This window comes from Bison bison, unplaced genomic scaffold (assembly GCF_000754665.1).
Source record: "Bison bison bison isolate TAMUID 2011002044 unplaced genomic scaffold, Bison_UMD1.0 scf7180017864489, whole genome shotgun sequence".
In the NCBI taxonomy this organism is placed as follows: domain Eukaryota; kingdom Metazoa; phylum Chordata; class Mammalia; order Artiodactyla; family Bovidae; genus Bison; species Bison bison.
Genome location: NW_011495048.1, coordinates 2,428,524 through 2,447,494, shown reverse-complemented (window position 1 = coordinate 2,447,494; position 18,971 = coordinate 2,428,524). Strand labels below are relative to the sequence as shown.

General features: G+C 42.1%; 1 protein-coding gene and 1 pseudogene across 3 annotated transcripts in view; one reads left to right on the top strand and one right to left on the bottom strand.

The window, feature by feature from the left end:
• Window positions 1–18,971, top strand: part of CTNNA2 (catenin (cadherin-associated protein), alpha 2) — a 1,195,405-nt gene that overhangs the window by 866,327 nt on the left and 310,107 nt on the right. The window lies entirely within an intron of this gene.
• Window positions 8,988–9,806, bottom strand: LOC105005311 (annotated as a pseudogene).

The window sequence follows — 18,971 nt, the reverse complement described above, 5'->3', positions numbered from 1 at the left end:
GTCAGGAATATCCCCTGGAGAAGGAAATGGCAACCTGCTCCAGTATTCTTGCCTGGAAAAGCCCATGGATGAAGGAGTCTGTCAGGGTACAGTCCAAAGAGACAAACTGAGCGGCTTCACTTTCACTTTCACTTTCACTTTACAGGAATGGTTCAAGGGCAGGGCTCTTGAAAAGGATCAAGTTATGTTCAGGGCATTCCTTTAATCTGGCCTCAGGTGGTCTCTTCATGAGCTTCTGTGATTCTCAAGGTTATCAAATCTCTCTGAAGTGAAGAATGCTTCATCATGTAGTCAACATTTTCCACTTCCATTTTATTTCTTCAGAAGAGCTCAAGGATTTCATTCTGTGTATCTCCTGAGTCAGAATCAGAACTCCACCCCAAGGCTCCACTGTCCTTTCTTGACTGCTCCTCCTTTGTCTCTGCACCCCTTCCCTTCCCTAATTAGCAACTGTTTGAACCCTCCCATCGGAACTCAGGGAAGATCGTGCAGGCTGAAGGCTAGTCCCTTCAAACAAGAAACAGGGGACCCAGAAAGGCTTTCACACCCAGGAGCCTCACAGGGACCTGCTCAGTTTCAGCAGCAACCACACTGCTTTGTCTCCAGTGTCTAGTGCTGTGGTTGTTATATGAATCTTGATGTTAATTGGTGGAATGTATGAATCTGGACTGAAAGTTTAGCCATGATCTCGTAGGGATTTCATCACTCTCTTTAGTTAGCATGTGGGTTGCTGTTGGGATATCTTAAGTATATAGCTACCAGCTGCCTGCCTGAAGTAATAGGTATGTTAAACTGGAACTCTGAAAGGGACACCAGAAAAAAGTTAGCCATAAGGGCATAGACATCATGCTGCTGCTGCTGCTAAGTCGCTTCAGTCGTGTCCAAATCTGTGCGACCCCGTAGACGGCAGCCTGCCAGGCTCCCCCGCCCCTGGGACTCTCCAGGCAAGAACACTGGAGTGGGTTGCCATTTCCCTCTCCAATGCATGAAAGTGAAAAGTGAAAATGAAGTCGCCCAGTCATGTCCAACTCTGAGCGACCCCATGGACTTCAGCCCACCAGGCTCCTCCGTCGGTGGGATTTTCCAGGCAAGAGTACTGGAGTGGGGTGCCATTGCCTTCTCTGATAGACATCATATAGATACTTAAATATCTCATTTAGGTTTCTTAATCAAAAGCACCTGCTAACTTTCACTTAGCAGACAAAACATTGCATTTTTACCTGAATTAAACTGTGAGAGAATGTGAGACTAAACTGTCTTTGGCTGTTTTGTGAAATGGAAATGTGTGAGGGCATATCAGTAAGATTGGGTTAAGTGGTTTATCTATTTATCTTTATCTGTTTTGCATCTGATAGCTGCCACTTTTTAATGAGAAATATAGGACTCTGAGGAGCTGGGGGGAGGGAAAAAAAAAAAAAAAAAACTGCGAAAGCTAGCCTGGCATTCCAAGCAAGAATTCTGCTCTGAGATTTGGGAAACCCATTTTCTAATTGTTGGATGAGATGGGGCTCCTTCCTTAATCAGACAAACTGATATACACTGTGTGCTGTGAAAAACTGAAGAGTTTGCTGAGAAATCAATTAGGATATTGGGAGACAAATCTTTGCATCTTCCCTTCCTGTCCTCATCTCAACTCTCTTGGATTTTTTGTTCACCTGAGTCAGTTCTGTCTTTCAACAGGAAGTGAAAACCTCAGCATGAGATCATTACTTTGGTATTTCCTGTTGCACCTTGCGTTAGTTTGTTAGGGCTGCTGTAAGAAAGTACCAGAGACTGGGGTTTTAACAATGGAAATTTATTTTCTCACTGTACTGGAGACTTGAAGTCTGAGATCAAGGTGTCTGCAGCTTAAGTTTGTTCTGAGGCCATTCTCTCTGGCTTGTGTAAAATAAACAGCCTTCTTCTCTCTCATAATCTTTCTTGTGCTTTTCCATATCTAATTTCTTCTTTTTTAAAGACACTAGTCATAATGGATTAGGGCCCACCCTAATGACTTCAGTTAACCTTAATTATTTCTTTAAAGATTCTGTCTCCAAATACAGTCGCATTCTGAGTCACTCAAGGTTAGCACCCCAGCATATTAATTCTTTTTGGGGAGAGGAGGGCATAAATTTGCTCATATCACATCCCTATAGGGCTTAACACCAAGTAGGTGCTCAACAAAAACTTGCTTTTTGACAGCCTGTGCTGTTGTTTGAAGTAGGATGTGGTGGCTGACCCCAGAGCACAAAGAGACAAAGGTCAGCCTGGCTGGTGTGATTCTCAGCTTACAAAGTCTACCCTGGCTCAGGCCACCACATATGGAAACCTGGTCCCGTGCTTGAAGACCTTGCCCCTGGAGTCACTGAGTTTAAGAAGCCAAAGTTGGGATAATTAGATTATATTTAATATTGGAGAAGGAAATGGTAACCAACTCTACCATTTTTGCCTGGGAAATCCCATGGATAAAGGAGCCTGGCAGGCTAAAGTCCATGGGGTCTCAAGAGTTGAACATGTCTTAGCAGCTAAACCACCACCACTACCAACACTGGTTGATTTGTTAGTTCTTCTCTTTGTTTCTTTGCTCTCCACTCAGCAGGTTTGATTAATCACAAGGAAAAGAAGGCAAAGGGAGGATATGGACAGCCCTGGAGAAGGGCTTCCAGTGGGAAAGCTCTTCCAGGAGAAACTCTTTGATTAGGAAGGGAGGGGCTGCTGGATGCCCACTTAGGTGGTGGTAAGCCTGGTCTAACGCTTGTTTACGTGTAGGTGGGAGAGAGGGACACCCTAACACTAACTCTAACCCAGGTGACTTTGAACTTAGCATCAGTCTGGCTTATGCACAGAGAACAAAAGAACTTGAATCCATAACCCACAAATTAATAGTTAATCCCACAAGTGTAAGTCTCATGGGAGAAACAGATGAACAACCAGTGAGCACATTACATACTGAAGGTCTTTCTCAATTTTATTAGTATTTTAGCAGGGAACTTCTAGAGTCACTACGAAGAATTAAAATAACACTCTAATGATAGGTCTCTAGACTCTGCATCAGAGTCAAAGGCTTACTTAGAAAAGAGGTATGTTTTGGCTGCAGATCCATCTCTGGAGGCCCCTCTTAGCTCAGTGTGTATAAGTAATTAGCATCTTTCCTCTCTGACTCCCCATCAGTGCGGGGTAGACACGGCAGGTCTGCTGCATCTGGCTTCCTCATTTCAGCCAGGACCTCCCTTCCTTGACATGCCAAATGAAGGTGACTGAAATAGAAACCATTCGTGCTGCTTGGGGATCTCCCTCTCCTGGCAGTTAGTTCTAGGCGCTCAGTTTGATTAAAATCATTAGTGAGGTGTGTTCACTACTGATTTCATTACCCATGCATAAGACTGAAAGAAAGAGTCTGTCTCCCACACTTGCCCCCCATCTCTCTGACTAGCATAGGAAACCACAGCTGTTGGCTTTGAATTTTTCACTGCTTTATTAGTAAAGTTTCAGGATCCGTGTCTGGTTTTCCTTTTTCATGGCCTTGTATTTGAATTATGTTATAAAGAGGGCTGATGCTGAAGCTGAAACTCCAATACTTTGGCCACCTGATGCTAAGAGGTGGCTCATTAGAAAAGATCCTGATGCCAGAAAAGATGGATGGCAAGAGGAGAAGTGGGCAACAGAGGATAAGATGGTTAGATAACATCACTGACTCAACCGACATGAGTTTGAGCAAACTCCAGGAGATAGTAAAGGACAAAGAAGCCTGGCATGCTGCAGTTCATGGGGTCACAAAGAGTCAGACACAACTTAGTGACTAAACAACATAAATAGACTTTAAAATGGTGAAAATTGCATGAGTCTTAAATATCACTCAGATGTTAAAAGATTTTCAAATGGCAAGTCTGTGTAAACCTGAATTCATCTATAAAACGATGTTTTCTCCTAGACAGTAAATCCGTCCGTTCATGCTTCAGATGCTGGACACTGTTCATGCTTCAGATGCCTCTCCTGAAGAGGTTTACTATCAAGAAGGGGAAAAAAATCACAATCAGTAAACTGCTGTTTGGATGCCAGTTTCATGGTAGAGTTGGAGACAGACATTTTGCCTGTATTCATCTCACCCCAATCTAGGTTTAAGCATCCTTTTTGTTGTTCTACAGATGAGGATTGAGATTTAACGAGTTTAAGTAAATTGCCAAGGGGCTTCCCAGGTGGCTGTAGTGGTAAAGAACCCACCTCCCAATGCAGGAGACTAAGAGACATGGGTTCAATCCTGGTTTGGGAAGATCCCCTGGAGTACAAAATGGCAACCCATTCCAGTATTCTTGCCTGGGGAAACCCATGGACAGAAGAGCCTGGTGGGCTATGGTCCATAGAGTCACAAAGAGTTGGACATGACTGAAGTGACTTTGCACATACACACACAGCTATTAGATAGCAGAACCAAGATGTAATTTAGTACTGTTTGTGTCTGCTTCAAAAATTGTTTGAAGGAAGGGGAAGGGTTGGGAGATGCTCAGAAGGATGGGCAGGTGGTATTTATGGGCTGAAAATTTTATTTGCATTGTCATTTTACATTTAAGAATTACATTTACATTCATTTAAGAATGAGGGAACACTGATTTCTTTATCAAAGCATCCATCTTCACTTGCCCCAAGTCTTAGTGTCAGAAGCACTCAGGAGACTGGGGTGACCTTTGCAGTTGGCAGTATGCATTCCCATCATTGCCTGTGGCCCAGATAGATAGTCATGGATGCAAATAAACAAGTCAGTAGTAGATTCTGAAAGGACTGGGATTTTTGGATTCCATCTTTCTCAGTGGTCCTTCGTTGCAGTTCAGCCAATGAAGGTTGGTGATAACATATTTTGACTCCTCTTGTCCTGTGGGAATGGCAGTTGTCACTTTATTGTGTGCAAGGAAACTCCTTTTGGGGCATTGCACCTGACATAGTGGGGATATGGTCTTTCTCTCAACAGAGTTTACACTCTATTAGTGGAAACAGTAACCATACAGTAAAGAGATAATGGCAGTGAGTGAACTTGCAACACACATACACACACACACGTTGATGTATAAAACATGATTACACCATTTTCATTTTACATGATTGTATTAGTTATGTAATTTACAGAGGGATCATCAAACAATTTGGGTGTTGCTGCCCTGGGTCAGAAAGATCCCCTGAAGAAAGGCATGCCAGCCCACTCCAGTATTCTTGCCTGGAGAATCCCGTGGACAGAGGAGTCTGATCCGCTACAATCCACAGGGTTGTGAATAGTTGCACACTACTGAAGCAACTTAGCATGCCAACCCGGTTTGGTAGTTTTTTTCCCCCTTACAATCAGTGTTAAAAATCTGCTTTTTCATAAGATTGACGATATAATTTGAAGCAATGCAGTACAGCTTACTCTAAGTGAACAGAGAAAATTCAAGCAACCACATTTAATCCTATCCCTGCCTTTTTTCATGACAGCCTGCAATCAAGGGGTAGCTCTAGCCAGATCTCTGACTATGAGTGATGTAGGGGGAGACAGCTCAGAGCCAGCTTTCCTGAAGAAGGCTGCTCAGAGATTTGTCTAAGGGGGATGCTATGGCCTGACATCAGAAAGGACTGTACCAGTTGCTGCTGTGGTTGAGAGAAGAGAAGTTCTGTGTGGGGTATGGGGTCAGGCAGAGCTTGACCTGGGCTGTAGAGGATGATTGAGTTGGGAGGAAAGGCACAATTAGTGTCTGGGAGATTATTACGTGGTTTTCAGAGACAGACTTCTCTGAGAACTGGGATGTACTTACAAGGGAATAGAGAGATTGGGGCCATAGGGAGAGGAATTTGGGAGTAAATTTTCAGAAAATGTTGAGAAATCAGCACAGTGTAGACTTGGGTTTACCAGTAGAAACTCTGAAACACTGCCTGGATCAGGATCCTGTTTTTCTGTGTATGTGCTCTCATAAATTTGTAAATCTCTCTGTGCTTTAGTAAGATCAGATGCCTTGTTTATTTCTGTGTCCACTGTATCAAGCGGCCTTATTTTAATGTCTACATGTAGATGTGACTGTGGCAGGTAAGAAATTTGGGGGAGCTGGTTTAATCTTCTTTTTCAGGGACTTTTTCTGACATGATGTGGCAGGCTGTGTCTGCTTTATCTTGTTTGGATCCTCAGGCAGTATGGCTTTCCTTTCCACTTAAGTCAATTGGTTATGAAACTTATGTTTTTGACATCAGTAACTGAGTCATCAGGAATTAAGCAGATTTGCCTTCATTGTGGATCCTTGGTTCGACTTCAGGCTTACTACTAGGAAACTGTTGCAGAACTCATGGATCCCAAACTAGGCTGAGCAACAGAACATGGCAATATGGAAATGTAGATTCCTAGGTATTAATTAGAAATATTTTAATTAATAAAATGATTCATCAGGTCGGGACCCACTAAAACAATCCCTGTATTTCCAGAACTTTGTAATTTTTTAAATGTTTATTAAACACTCAGATTTCCAACCTACTCCTGAGCCACAGAATTGAATCTCCTGGTAGAGGAACCTAGGGAGCTCCATTTGTAACAATTATGTCACATCGGCAGTTTCCAGCCTTGTGTTATTCAGCCGAAGACCCTCCTAGTTCCCTTCTCATTTCTGGCCACCATTTACCATCATGTAACCAGCAACCCCTTTTGGAATTTAATCCACCTAAAAGCTTACATTAGTGGCCCGACACCTTAGCCCTGAATTGTCAGAGAGATGTGCTTGGCAACATGATGCTGCCCTTCTGGCTCTGTGAGTAGACAGGGATGAGCAATTGAGAAAGACTCAGCCACCAACCAAGGGCTCTGAGGGCCCCTAGAGGTCAGAACTTCATGATGGAGGAGCAAGTCTCACCCAAGAAGTTCTCTCAGTTTTGGCTGTGTACTGTCTTTAACTTACACTCAAGGACTTTGCATCATCAGAAGGATTCAGTGAAGTGGAGGGATGCGCATACAACTTGAAAATGTATGAGATGCTAGGATTCTAATCCAGGCCAAGATTTTGCTGTGTTTATTTTGTCTTGAATCTTTTTCCTACAGCTCGTCTAGAGAGAGTACGATACACTTTTTAAAATTCAGACTTAAATGCAGACTTAGCGAACTTTCAGTAGGATCCCAGCATAGGAAGGAAAAAGATCTCAGTGTCTGGCTAGTCGTGATGCATATTCTCAACTCTCCGCCTTAATAGACACAGTGTACGCTACAGAGAGCAAAGTGTAATTTTAAGAACCTTGTAATTCTTTACAAATTAACACAGCAGATGGTGTTTATGGGAGCCACACAGTGAGGAATATTTGGGACCATGTGAGACATGTGTTGCAGGGTTTCGGCCTGCTTTCTACTTAGTTTAATTTTTAACGGTTGTGCTACAAAAAAAAAAAAAAGTACTATTTGCCTCATAAAGTTTTCATCAGTGCCAAGGGTGAGCAAAGGCCCCCTGAGATGGTTCCCTTATGGGTCAAATTCCAAGCTTTTCAGGGAGAAGGGCCTCCGAGAGATCCCTGACTCACCTAAGCCTGAGGAGTGCCTTGTGCTTAGACCTTGGTCATGTGGCAGAGGCCTTGGGACTTTGGTGCTGGGGCTGGGAGCAACCTGGCTGTCTAGTCTGGCTTGCAGGTGGGTTTGAAAAGTTGAGCTAGAGCCCAAGGCTTGAAGAGAAAACGGGTTAGCAATGAGGCTAGCACCTCTAGACTGGAGCTTGCTAATTTATAAGTAGTTAAAATATTTCTTTAGTTATTTTAATTAAAAATGAAATGTTATTCTCTCTTAGTTCCCCTGTAGTGATAAGAACTAAAGTGACCAGGACCTTTGTGGTTACTTTCCAGACAGTGCTGGTCTTTTTGAGGGAAGTGTGACAAGGAGAAGAAAGTGTCATGATATAGATTGTAGGTGGGGTTGATGAGAGGATGGGGAAAAATGGTTCTCACAGGTTTTCCAAGGACCAAGAGAGGTCAGATTTGACTTGGGCAGGAAAAGAAAAAGTGTTGGTTCTGAAGAGTGCCAGGTAATCTCTTTGGGGGTCCCCTGGGCATGCAGGAAGTGCCAGGCACTCCCAATTTGTGGATTTTCTTTTCCCAATGTCACCAGGGAAACCTCTTCATTTTGTTCTACTGTAAGGTTGGCAAATAGAATGGTCCCAGGTGCTCTCTGGGATGGCCCGTTTGTTCCAGTCAGGACCTTGCTCAGCCCTTGAAAGTACCATTTTATCAAACCCAGTCCTTTTTTCATATCTAGTGTCCTTAAGCTTGGGGCTTCACCAGTGACTCAGCAATTAAGAATCTGCCTGCAGTGCAGGAGCCACAAGAGACGCAGGTTTGATCCCTGGTGGGGAAGATGCCCTGGATGAGGGCATGGCAACCCACTACAGTATTCTTGCCTGGAGAATACCATGGACCAAGGAGCCTGGTGGGCTGCAGTACACAGAACTGCAAAGAGTCCGATATGACTGAAATGACTTAACACGCATGCATGTACACATGGACTGAATTGATTGCCTCCGAAATTCCTATGTTGAAGCCTCCCCAAGGTGATGGTATTTGGAAATGGGGCTTCTTAAAGTAATTAGGTTTAGACAAGTTATTAGAATGGGGCCCTCATTATAGGCTTACACACACACACACACACACACACACAAGTCGCTCAGTCGTGTCCGACTCTTTGCGACCGCATGGATTGTAGCCCACCAGGATCCTTGGTCCATGGGATTTTCCAGGCATGAATACTGGAGTGGGTTGCCGTTTCTTTCTCCAGGGGAATCTTCCTGACCCAGGGATCGAACCCGGGTTTCCCGCATTGTAGGCGGACGCTTTACCGTCTGAGCTAACAGGGAAGTCCATTAAAAACACAGAAGAGTAGTAGTAAGTTTCAAAAGGATGTCAGTTGAGATCTGTTATAGATGAAATCTACTTCCTAGAAGTCACCTTGCCAATTATATGCACAGCTTGAGACAAGAGGCTGCAAAAAAAGGTCCAACTGGAAAATATCTCGGGTACCCAGTTAGATCCAGTTATTCTGCGTCTGTGAATTTAAAATGATCATCATCCACAGTGGAATAGATGTGTCCCTCGTTGCTTAGAAAATCCACAGCTAGCTTGATTGAGGCTACGGACATGTGTTGGAGTTGGTTCTTGAGATCCTGAAAGTTCAATCGTACAGGTCTTGGGCAAGCCTGGATCGAATTCAGCACCTGGTTCTGGGCCACAGTGAGGCCATTTGCTGGTATGAAGTTATTCCCACCGAAGTTTCCAGCTTCACCCATTCCTGGATTGCTGATAGGCACTCTCCCTGCTGAAGGATGGCTGTTCGACTTGCTCAGCATCATGTGTGCATTGACTACTTCCAGAATATGTGTGGTGAACTCATTCATATCCTCCAGGGGCATGATCTTAAAGGCTACCAGGCTTTTATTGTTCTGGAAAGATCTCAGATGACCAGCCACTTTCACATATGTTTCTGGAGGGACCACAGTGTTTTCACTGTTGGCATCATCTGTGTCAACCCACTGGCGAACATCCATGGGTGCAGCTGTCATGTCATCTATCTTGTAAACAATGTTGGTTGTAGCTTTCTCTGCATTTCTGATAATCCCCACAATAGTTACCTGTGAAATCTCAACATTTCCAATGCTGAATACTTCATCAACCAGAGTAGCAGAAAGCAGCTGAGATATGGTACAGGGTACAATGTGCTGAGCTTGAGCTCTGGATTCCTTTTCAGCCTGGGAAGCTGTCAGAGATCCAAAGCCCCCAGGGGACTGTGTGTACCCACCGACTCCCCCGAAAGAGGAGGTGCTATAGCTTTCAAACCCACTATTCCACATCTTCGACATGATTCCCTCAGGAGAGTTCCATTATAGGCTTAGTGCCCTTATAAGAAGAAGGGTGCTAGAAAGCTTACTTGACCTCTCTTTCCACCATGTCTGTAAGCCAAAAAGAGAGAAACCATCCCTGCAGGACCTTGATCTTGGCTTTCTAGCCTTTAGGATAACAGGAAAATAAATGTCTCTTGTTTAAGCCATCCAGTTGGTGGTATTTTCTTATGTCAACCCAAGCTGACTAATACACTATCTTTGAACTCCTGTACTTCTAATTGGGAAGAAGTAACATAGAGTCATGAGAAGTTTGTGAATAGTATAGGATTATAATTATGCATTTTATATATTTGTGTTTTAGAGTGTGACATCTGAAATTCAATTAACAATGCAAGAGATTTGTACCGTATGTAATTGTTGCCTGAGTGGAAACGGGCAACCAAATAAATGATGCAGGTGGCTATAGGTACTCAGTGGAGGATGGGTTGCTGTGAGATGGGAGGGCAGGGATGTGTGTTGAAGGAATTACAGTATGAACTGGCCTCTGATCTATGGGCAGATGAAGCACAGGAAAACCAAGGCTTGGGGTCCCTACCCAGATAGACATTCCGTAAACCAAAGTAACCGTCTGCCTGATTGTTTTCCGATTTCTGTGAAGTCTCAGCAGTGTGGACCCAACTATTGATCTTATTTTTGAGATGCTGGAAATTGCCAGAGTCTGGGGATCTTTTAGGTGTTGTTAGCTTTAATAGTAACTGAGTGGTTTGGGGAATACGCACAGAAAAATGAAGCAGAAGCTTAAATTTCATTGAAATTTAAATCATTTATGTAGTATGGGTATATACAGGTTTGTGTGTGTGTGTGTGTATAAAATCAATGGAAATTTCACTTTGCCTTGACTACTTCCATCTCAACTCTGAAGATAAAATGGCATTTTTTTTTTAGCAGTTTGCTCAGTTCATTGTCTCTCATAGGCTTTGAGGGTGCATATGGTTAATTTACCATTGCTCTCAACAATCATCCAAGCTTGGGAGCTGGGGAAGGGGGGCTCTGATGGAAACTGTCTTCTAGGGCAGGGTTGCCTGACAGATAATCACTGGGGACTACACCTGTGGTGATAAAATAAATCAAAGAGCAAGAATTGTAACATTACACAGGTGCCAACCACTTCCTGTGGTTTTGATCAGTAAATCATGAAGTAGGTGATATTTATTTTTAGGACCCCAAATTTTCCAAATCATTCACTCCTTCCATACCTGCCTTCTAACCCTAGGTGCCTACATGGACCCTCTGTCCTTCTATTCACAAATGAGTGTTTCTGGAGCACTTCTTAGGAGGCTTTTGTTTTGTTTTTGTTTTTTTAATCACCATCATTTTATTTTTTTTATTCTTGATTTTATTGATTGGCATATAATTGCTTTCCAATGTTGTATTAGTTTCTGCTGTACATTTACCCTAAGAAAAACATAATTCAAAGAGACACAAGTACCCAATGTTCATCATAGCACTATTTACAATAGTCCAGACATGGAAGCAATCTAAGTGTCCATCAATAGATGAATGGATGGAAGATGTGGAATATTACTCAGCCATAAAAAGGAACAGAATTGGGTCATTTGAAGTGGTGTGGATGAACTTAGAGGCTATTGTACAGAGTGAAGTAAGTCATAAAGAGAAAAACAAATATCATATGTTAATGCATATATTTGGAATCTTAGGGGTTTTATGCTGAGTACTCCAGGAGAAAATCAGGGCATTCACTATCCATAGAAAACTTGGGTTCCTTTTTGCTGAAGTATGAAAACTTGATAAACAGTGCAGGATAGTTTATCATTAGCATATGTATTATTTGCCACAGTACCTAATAGAAGGATATGGTCAGAGGAGAGGAAGATCTTTAAGGACTAGCTCAGTACAGAAACACTCCTGGGGGAAAGATTTGGAGCTGTTCCTTGAAGCATGGGTAGAACCTGGTTAGGCAAAATGTCAAAGGGAGAATAACCCCTTTCAGCGAGGCACCAACATAAGGCAGAAAGTGTGTGAGTTGTTGAGAAGGAACAAATTGACTAGAGATACAGGCAGTTACAAGAAGGAAAAGCATTTATGAAGTCTTAAAATATAGACTCAAAAGTTTACTAGAAAGTAGAGATGCAGTAAGCACTAAATGGAAACTGAGAGGTACACTGGGCCAAGGAAGTGAAAGCTTGGTCTCAACAGGTCATATTAAGAATAATGTGGTGTTGGAAATGTATTGAGTTGGCCAAAAAGTTTGTTCAGATTTTTCCATATGATGTTATAGAAAAAACCGAACGAACTTTTTGGCCAACCCAATACATTCACATGGTTGGTTGTCATGGCAGAAGGATTTGAGGAACAGCAAGATTCCTAAGGTCTCTTTGATGGATAAATTCTCAAATCTACTGACTGACTGGATTTAGGGGAGGAATACAATATTAGGATTTAGAGCTCTGACAGTGATTAGTGCAGCGAAAAGTTCTCTAGGTGAAACCAAGGTCTGAGCTCCCTTGGTTCTCTGAGCTACATCCACGGGGAACTTGCTGAGGTTTTCCCTTTCTAACATGCCACCTTCAAATCATTTTGGTCTGGTAGTTTAAGGTCTCTGATTTAGTCAGACATTATTGGTTGTTAGGGACAGAGATTCGACATCAACAAACATGGGGGAATTTGTTAACTCATGACACTAGGAAATCCATTGATAGATACTAATGGATTTAGGTACAGCTAGATTCAGGAACCCATGCATTTCATTCACTGATAATAATAAAATTTGTTGAGTGCCTATTATTTGCCAGGCAAAGCTCCAGGCTGCCAAGATTTAATGATAAATAAAGGAAAGACTGTACCTTCATGGAGTTTTATTTTACAAGTTTAGTATATAATGAAAACTATGAACCAATCTGGTTTGCCTCCAAAAGCTGACTTCCCTTACCCTTCTCTTCCCTTCTTTTGCATTCCCTTTTGTTTCCTTTCCCTAGCATCTCATCTCTTTTCAGCCCCAAATTAATTTCTCATCTCTCTCCTTCTTCCTCTCTCCCTCTCCTTATTCCCCTTCCCTCCCCCTCCCTTTTCTCCTCTTTCTACTCCCCAGCTATGCTTTTCTTGTGACACCCATTTTCAAAGACACCTTAACCAGCTCAAGGTGTATCTGCTGACAGTTTATCAATCCCAGTGGAGAAAAATATGCCTCCTTATTAATAATTTTACCAACCACCTTATGGCTGAATCTCACTGGTTTGGATGTTATCATGAGTTTATCCCTGGGCCAGAACTCCTTGGTTGAGAATCAGAAGGAAAAATTAGAGGGTTTACCAAAAGAACCCAAGAGAAGTTCCTGGGAAAATGGAAACGACAGCAACGTGCCCTGAACTCTCCAAGTCAGGCCTTCTCTGTGCATTGCCTGATATGTGTACTGACACTGCTATGCTAGTAGGTGTGGTCTGGGGGTTTCACAAACAAAGCCATCCTGATTTTCTAACCTTATTAGTGATGATTTTTTCCTTGAGTATTGATAATGCCTGGCAGAGAAGCATCAGATACATTTTTGCCCTAACACATTATCATAATGTTTTTCCCTATCTTTATCCTCCCACCCCTATTTCAGAGTCCAGGGAAGCTGGAATTTTATGTGGTTAAAGGATCCCGATCATGGGTTTGATTTGCGGCTGATGCTAAACTTTTATCCATTCTAAAGAGATATTGCCCATTTTTTTCCTAAGAGAAATGTCCATAGGTGGTGAAAAGGAAATGTTTAGAAAGGTTCACATTCTCAGACTGTGATTTACACATAATATAAAGGTTTTACACAGTGTTCAAGGTTCTTTAAATAATGGTGCTATTTGTAATAAGAATATCATTTCTACATACAGGGTCTGAAGGTAGATAGGCAACCCTCCAAACAGGATAGAGTGACCACTAGATCAATAGATAATTTTTTCTCCTCCCTTCCGTTGTCTAAATCATAGGTTTAAATGACAGGAAAATGTGTTAGAGATGGAGTGCATGGCGCAGTATAGCTTTCTGCCATTCTGATGATTTTGACTTCCATCTCTTTCAAATGACAGCAATCTGAAGAGTGGGCATTTGATTAGCCCACACATTCAATATATGAAAATCACCACTATACAATATTTTGAAGATTTCTCAAACATTCAATCAAGTTTGCAGGTACCATTGAGAGAAAGAACAAAGCGAGAGACATTGGCCTTCTTACAGCCATTTCCAACATATTAATATCGTGCCCTGAAACTAACATGAAACCACAGATCTGATGGAAGCACTGAAATAGTAGATTTATATTCTTGGGGTCTCCATGAGTGACTCCTTGTACTAAACTATGTGTTTAAGGTAGAATGAGGGGCTGGAATGGAGAATGGCCTTTAAACAAATATTCAGTCAATTTCAGAAATTTAAAAATTACTATTCTTTATTTTTTTGTTTTATAAATTAGGAAGTTGTGAAATGTTCAGCATAGAATTTAAATATTTTGCATATCTCTTCAGTGTTTCAGAGGGAATGATGAATATTTAATAGAAGAGAGAGAAAGAGGGGCTTTTATTTCACAATAGGACAAAGGACAGTATTATTAAAAAATGAACCAAGATATTGTCTTTTTACTGAAGAATGATTGTGAAAAATCAAAATTTCAATTAATGTCCCCAATCATTTTTGTGTAGTATTGAACTAAAAATAGGAAGTTTTCTTGATAGCATCTGATACTTTGGCAAACTGGACTTAAATTTAGAGCCAGAAGCTAGGAGAATAAAGGACCCCCTATAAAAAGCCAAATCAGGAAATTCATTCCCTTTCCTCTCATAAGTTCAACCTCAGATTTGCCCCAAATGTGTTTTGTAAAATAGAGCCCAAAGACAAAAACAAATAAAGTTTAATAAACACGCACCTCCCGAGCACAACAGATGGCAACTAGGAAAGCTGCCTGAAGCGCTGTGAGAGCATGCTCCCGCCTGTCTCTTCTTTTATTTTTTTTAAACAACAATACTTAGTAAATGACTGTCTCTATTGCAAACTCACCCTCTGCAGGTAAAGGTAAAGGCAAGTGGGAGCACTTTGAGAAAGGTACACAAGGTCTGTAGGCAACGTGTGATGGGGCAGATAAACCCAAACCGAGATTTCTTCTGATGGCCTTTGAAAAGAAACATGTGAAACTCCATAAAATCACAAAATCTTAGAATTTTAAGAGAGAGAGATGGTTTATATATGGCATAGAAATGGCCCTGGGCTGGAAGTCCAGAGGTCCTGGTCTGACGATATTGAGGCCATATGATCAGAATCAGTAATGTCATCTTCCTGGGTTTTGCTCTTTTCATCTTTGAGAGGAATGGAGGGGTGAGGAAGAAGAAGAAATCGATTAAGATAGCTCTTGCTGAGTTAGGGCTGTGCCACCTGCTCCAGATACTGTCTCTTTAGGTTCACAATAATCCCCAAAGCAAGTTATTTACTCACATTTTAGAGATGAGAAAACCCCGGCTGACAGCCAGTCCCAGCCCTTTCTGCAGTGCAGTGAGAACATCCTCACAACAAGGAAACGTGGTTATGAGTTCTTGACAGGTTTGGGCTCCCCCATTTCCTGGGGTCTGTCACTCATGTCTGCTCCCTCCGTTGGACAGATGATAAGTCTGGAGTGCAGAGAAGTTGCCAGATCACCTAGGTAGTTGCTGGCAGAGAGTGCTTATGACTGCTTTTCGTTTCCTTCTTATTCAGCTAAGACAGGGAGTAAATGGATGAAGACCACACACTTAGGTTTAATTACTAGGCAGTGGTGTAAAAATGAAGATGGAACTCTCCCTTCGCTTCAATTTGTTAAACTATTTTTAGTTTATAGAGCCTGGAGGGTTAGGGAGGGAGAGTTGGGTAAGGCTTCTGGTTGATTCCCTGGAAACTACAATTTGCTCATGACGACCAAATCTTTAGTTATTTAAAAATATATCCACGGACCTACTATGCAAAAGATATTCATCTGGTGTTTCTGTCCCTTATTTAGCCTCTTACAGTATCCCAGACTAATTGTTTAAAATGAACTGTCCCAAATATCCCTTCCTTAAACAGAAGTAACTTTTCCTTTAAGAATTCTAGTTTTTGGCAAGGTTTTCATATATTATCTGCCTGAGTAGAGAAAGTCAAAGTCCAGGTGATCTAAAAATAGTTTCTGTGTATTTTCCAAAGCAATACTTTAATTTTTTTCCCCACAGTAGAAATACTTTGCTAATTATGCTGAATACTATTAATGCCTTTTAATGTTTCCAGCACACTGACACCAGGATTGATTGTCCTGCTAACCCAGTCAAGAAGACAGGGCATATATCATGCTATCCATTGTGCTTATGAGAGAATTCAGACATAAAAAACGGGCAAATCTTTAGTCCAAGATCACAGAACCTAATAACAAAGGGCTGACACTATGAAGCAAGAGTCTTTTTTGTTTATTTGGCCTGTCTCAGTGATTGGCTTCTTGTCCAATTTAGGTTGATAATTCAACAGTATTTCTGCTGCTGCTGCTAAGTCTCTTTAGTTGTGTCCGATTCTGTGCGACCCCATAGACGGCAGCCTACCAGGCTCCCCCATCCCTGGGATTCTCCAGGCAAGAACACTGGAGTGGGTTGCCATTTCCTTCTCCAATGCATGAAAGTAAAAAGTGAAAGTGAAGTCCCTCAGTCATGTCCGACTCTTTGCGACCCCATGGACCGCAGCCTACCAGGCTCCTACATCCATGGGATTTTCCAGGCAAGAGTACTGGAGTGGGGTGCCACTGCCTTCTCCCCAAAGTATTTCTACTTGGGTTCATAACAGAGCACAGGGGAGTATGGAGTGATGGGCTACTGTCCCCATTTTCTATGTAAATCTGAGCATTGAGGGATTATTATCCTTGTCCCAACACTGGTAACATTTAAAGAAATCAGTGCTAACAAAGGGTCAGCAAATGGATGATTTCAGCTTCTGGCCCCAATTCCCTAACTTCCAGTCCTGCCTTTACTATTCCCCAGCTGCTCTAAACCAAGAAAACAAACCCAAGTCAACTGCAGTTTTTGAATTGCCTTCAGCCAAAGATTTGAAAGCTGGAGAAAGAGAATCTCAACCGCACAAAGGTGGAAATGCTAACGTCCCTGGAATCCTCTGAGCTTGCAGATCAAACTATAGTTTGCTATAATCACCCTATAAGGAAGTTCTTATAAAAATAACTTGTCTTCATGGTAGTCAAACTGATCCATTCACATGGTAGAGAAAAGGCTGGCCATTCCACCCACTGTTGTCTCAGTACCTGCCTTGGTATTTCTCGTCCTGGTGCTGCTTTGACCTTGCCTCTTTCCTATCTGGGCTTCCCTGGTGGCTCAGACAGTAAAGAATCTGCCTGCAATGCCAAAGACCTGGGTTGATCCCTGGGTTGGAAAGATCCCCTGAAGAAGGGAAGGGATACCCACTCCAGTATTCTAGCTTGGAGAATCCCATGGATAGAGGAGTTTTCCTATTCAGATTTTGCCCAGGACTTAAGGCCAGGCTAAATCCTCCCATCCCTCTGTGATATTACTTGACTTCCCAAATGCAGCATTTTCTTCTTCTGAGCATCTCATTTAGCCCTGTAGGGAGCTAGTCTTTCTGCCTAGTTGTTAGTGCTGTTGGTCGCATGTTGGGATCACTCACTGGATTAGAAGCTCCTCGAGTGTAAGGCTGTAACTTGCTTTTTGTGTGTCCCCCCTCACCACCTCCACAGTGACCAACATAGTGCCTTACACCTTAGGAACATGTGCTATACGCTTAGTTACACGTTATTGAAGCCAGGTAGAATATGCGTTCCCACAAAACGTGTGTCTGTAACCACCCTACTTACAATCTTAAACATCTCTATTACCCCTGGCAATAGAGTTGCTGGATTTACCACATAAAATTACAGAACACCCAGTTAAATTTGAAATTCAGGTAAATAATGACATTTTAAAAAGTATAAATACATCCTTTAATTTGCTAAGATTTAAAATGTAAAAAAGTTACCTGACCTGTACGTACATAGGACACTTCACTGGCTTCACCTGAATCCTGGTCCTATCAGAGCTTGACTTTATTTCAAATTCTGATATTTGTTCAATGCTGATTTTTTGGCATTAATTTTGAGTTTCTGAAGTATGCATTAAATTATTATTTACCTTGATTCCTGAGTTCTTTGATGACCTCTTCCTCTTTATACCTGAGGCAGGTGCCTCACTCCCCTCACTCTGGTCCTAGGTCTGGTCTAATCCTTACGGTCTCCTTTGTGCAACAGTGATAAGGTTATGTCACCAGCAGAATATAGTGAACCCAGGGTCTGACACAGTGTTTATTCAGTGATTATTTTATGTATTCTGTCTTATGTATTACTTTATCTATTATGTATTCTGTCTTGACTTTTATTTTGACATTGGAAAGTTCAGTGATCTGGTCTGCTTTTCTCATTCAGTTCAGTTCAGTTCAGTCACTCAGTCATGTCCAGCTCTTTGTGATCCCATGAACCGCAGAACGCCAGGCCTCCCTGTCCATCACCAACTCCCAGAGTCCACCCAAACCCATGTCCATTGAGTCAGTGATGCCATCCAACCATCTCATTCTCTGTCGTCCCCTTCTCCTCCCACCCTCAATTTTTCCCATTATCAGGGTCTTTTCAAATGAGTCACTTCTTTGCATCAGGTGGCCAAAGTGTTGGAGTTTCACCTTCAAAATCAGTCCTACTAATGAACACCCAGGACTGATCTTCTTTAGAATGGACTGCTTGGATCTCTTTGCAGTCCAAGGGACTCTCAAGAGTCTTCTCCAACACCACAGTTCAAAAGCATCAATTCTTTGGCACTCAGCTTTCTTTATAGTCCAACTCTCATATCCATACATGACCACTGGAAAAACCATAGCCTTGACTAGACGGACCTTTGTTGACAAAGTAATGTCTCTGCTTTTTAATATGCTGTCTAGGTTAGTCATAACTTTCCTTCCAAGGAGTAAGCATCTTTTAATTTCATGGCTGCAATCACCATTTGCAGTGATTTTGGAGCCCCCCAAGATAAAGTCTGACACTGTTTCCACTGTTTCCCCATCTATTTGCCATGAAGTGATGGGACTGGATGCCTTGATCTTAGTTTTCTGAATGTTGAGCTTTAAGCCAACTTTTTCACTCTCCTCTTT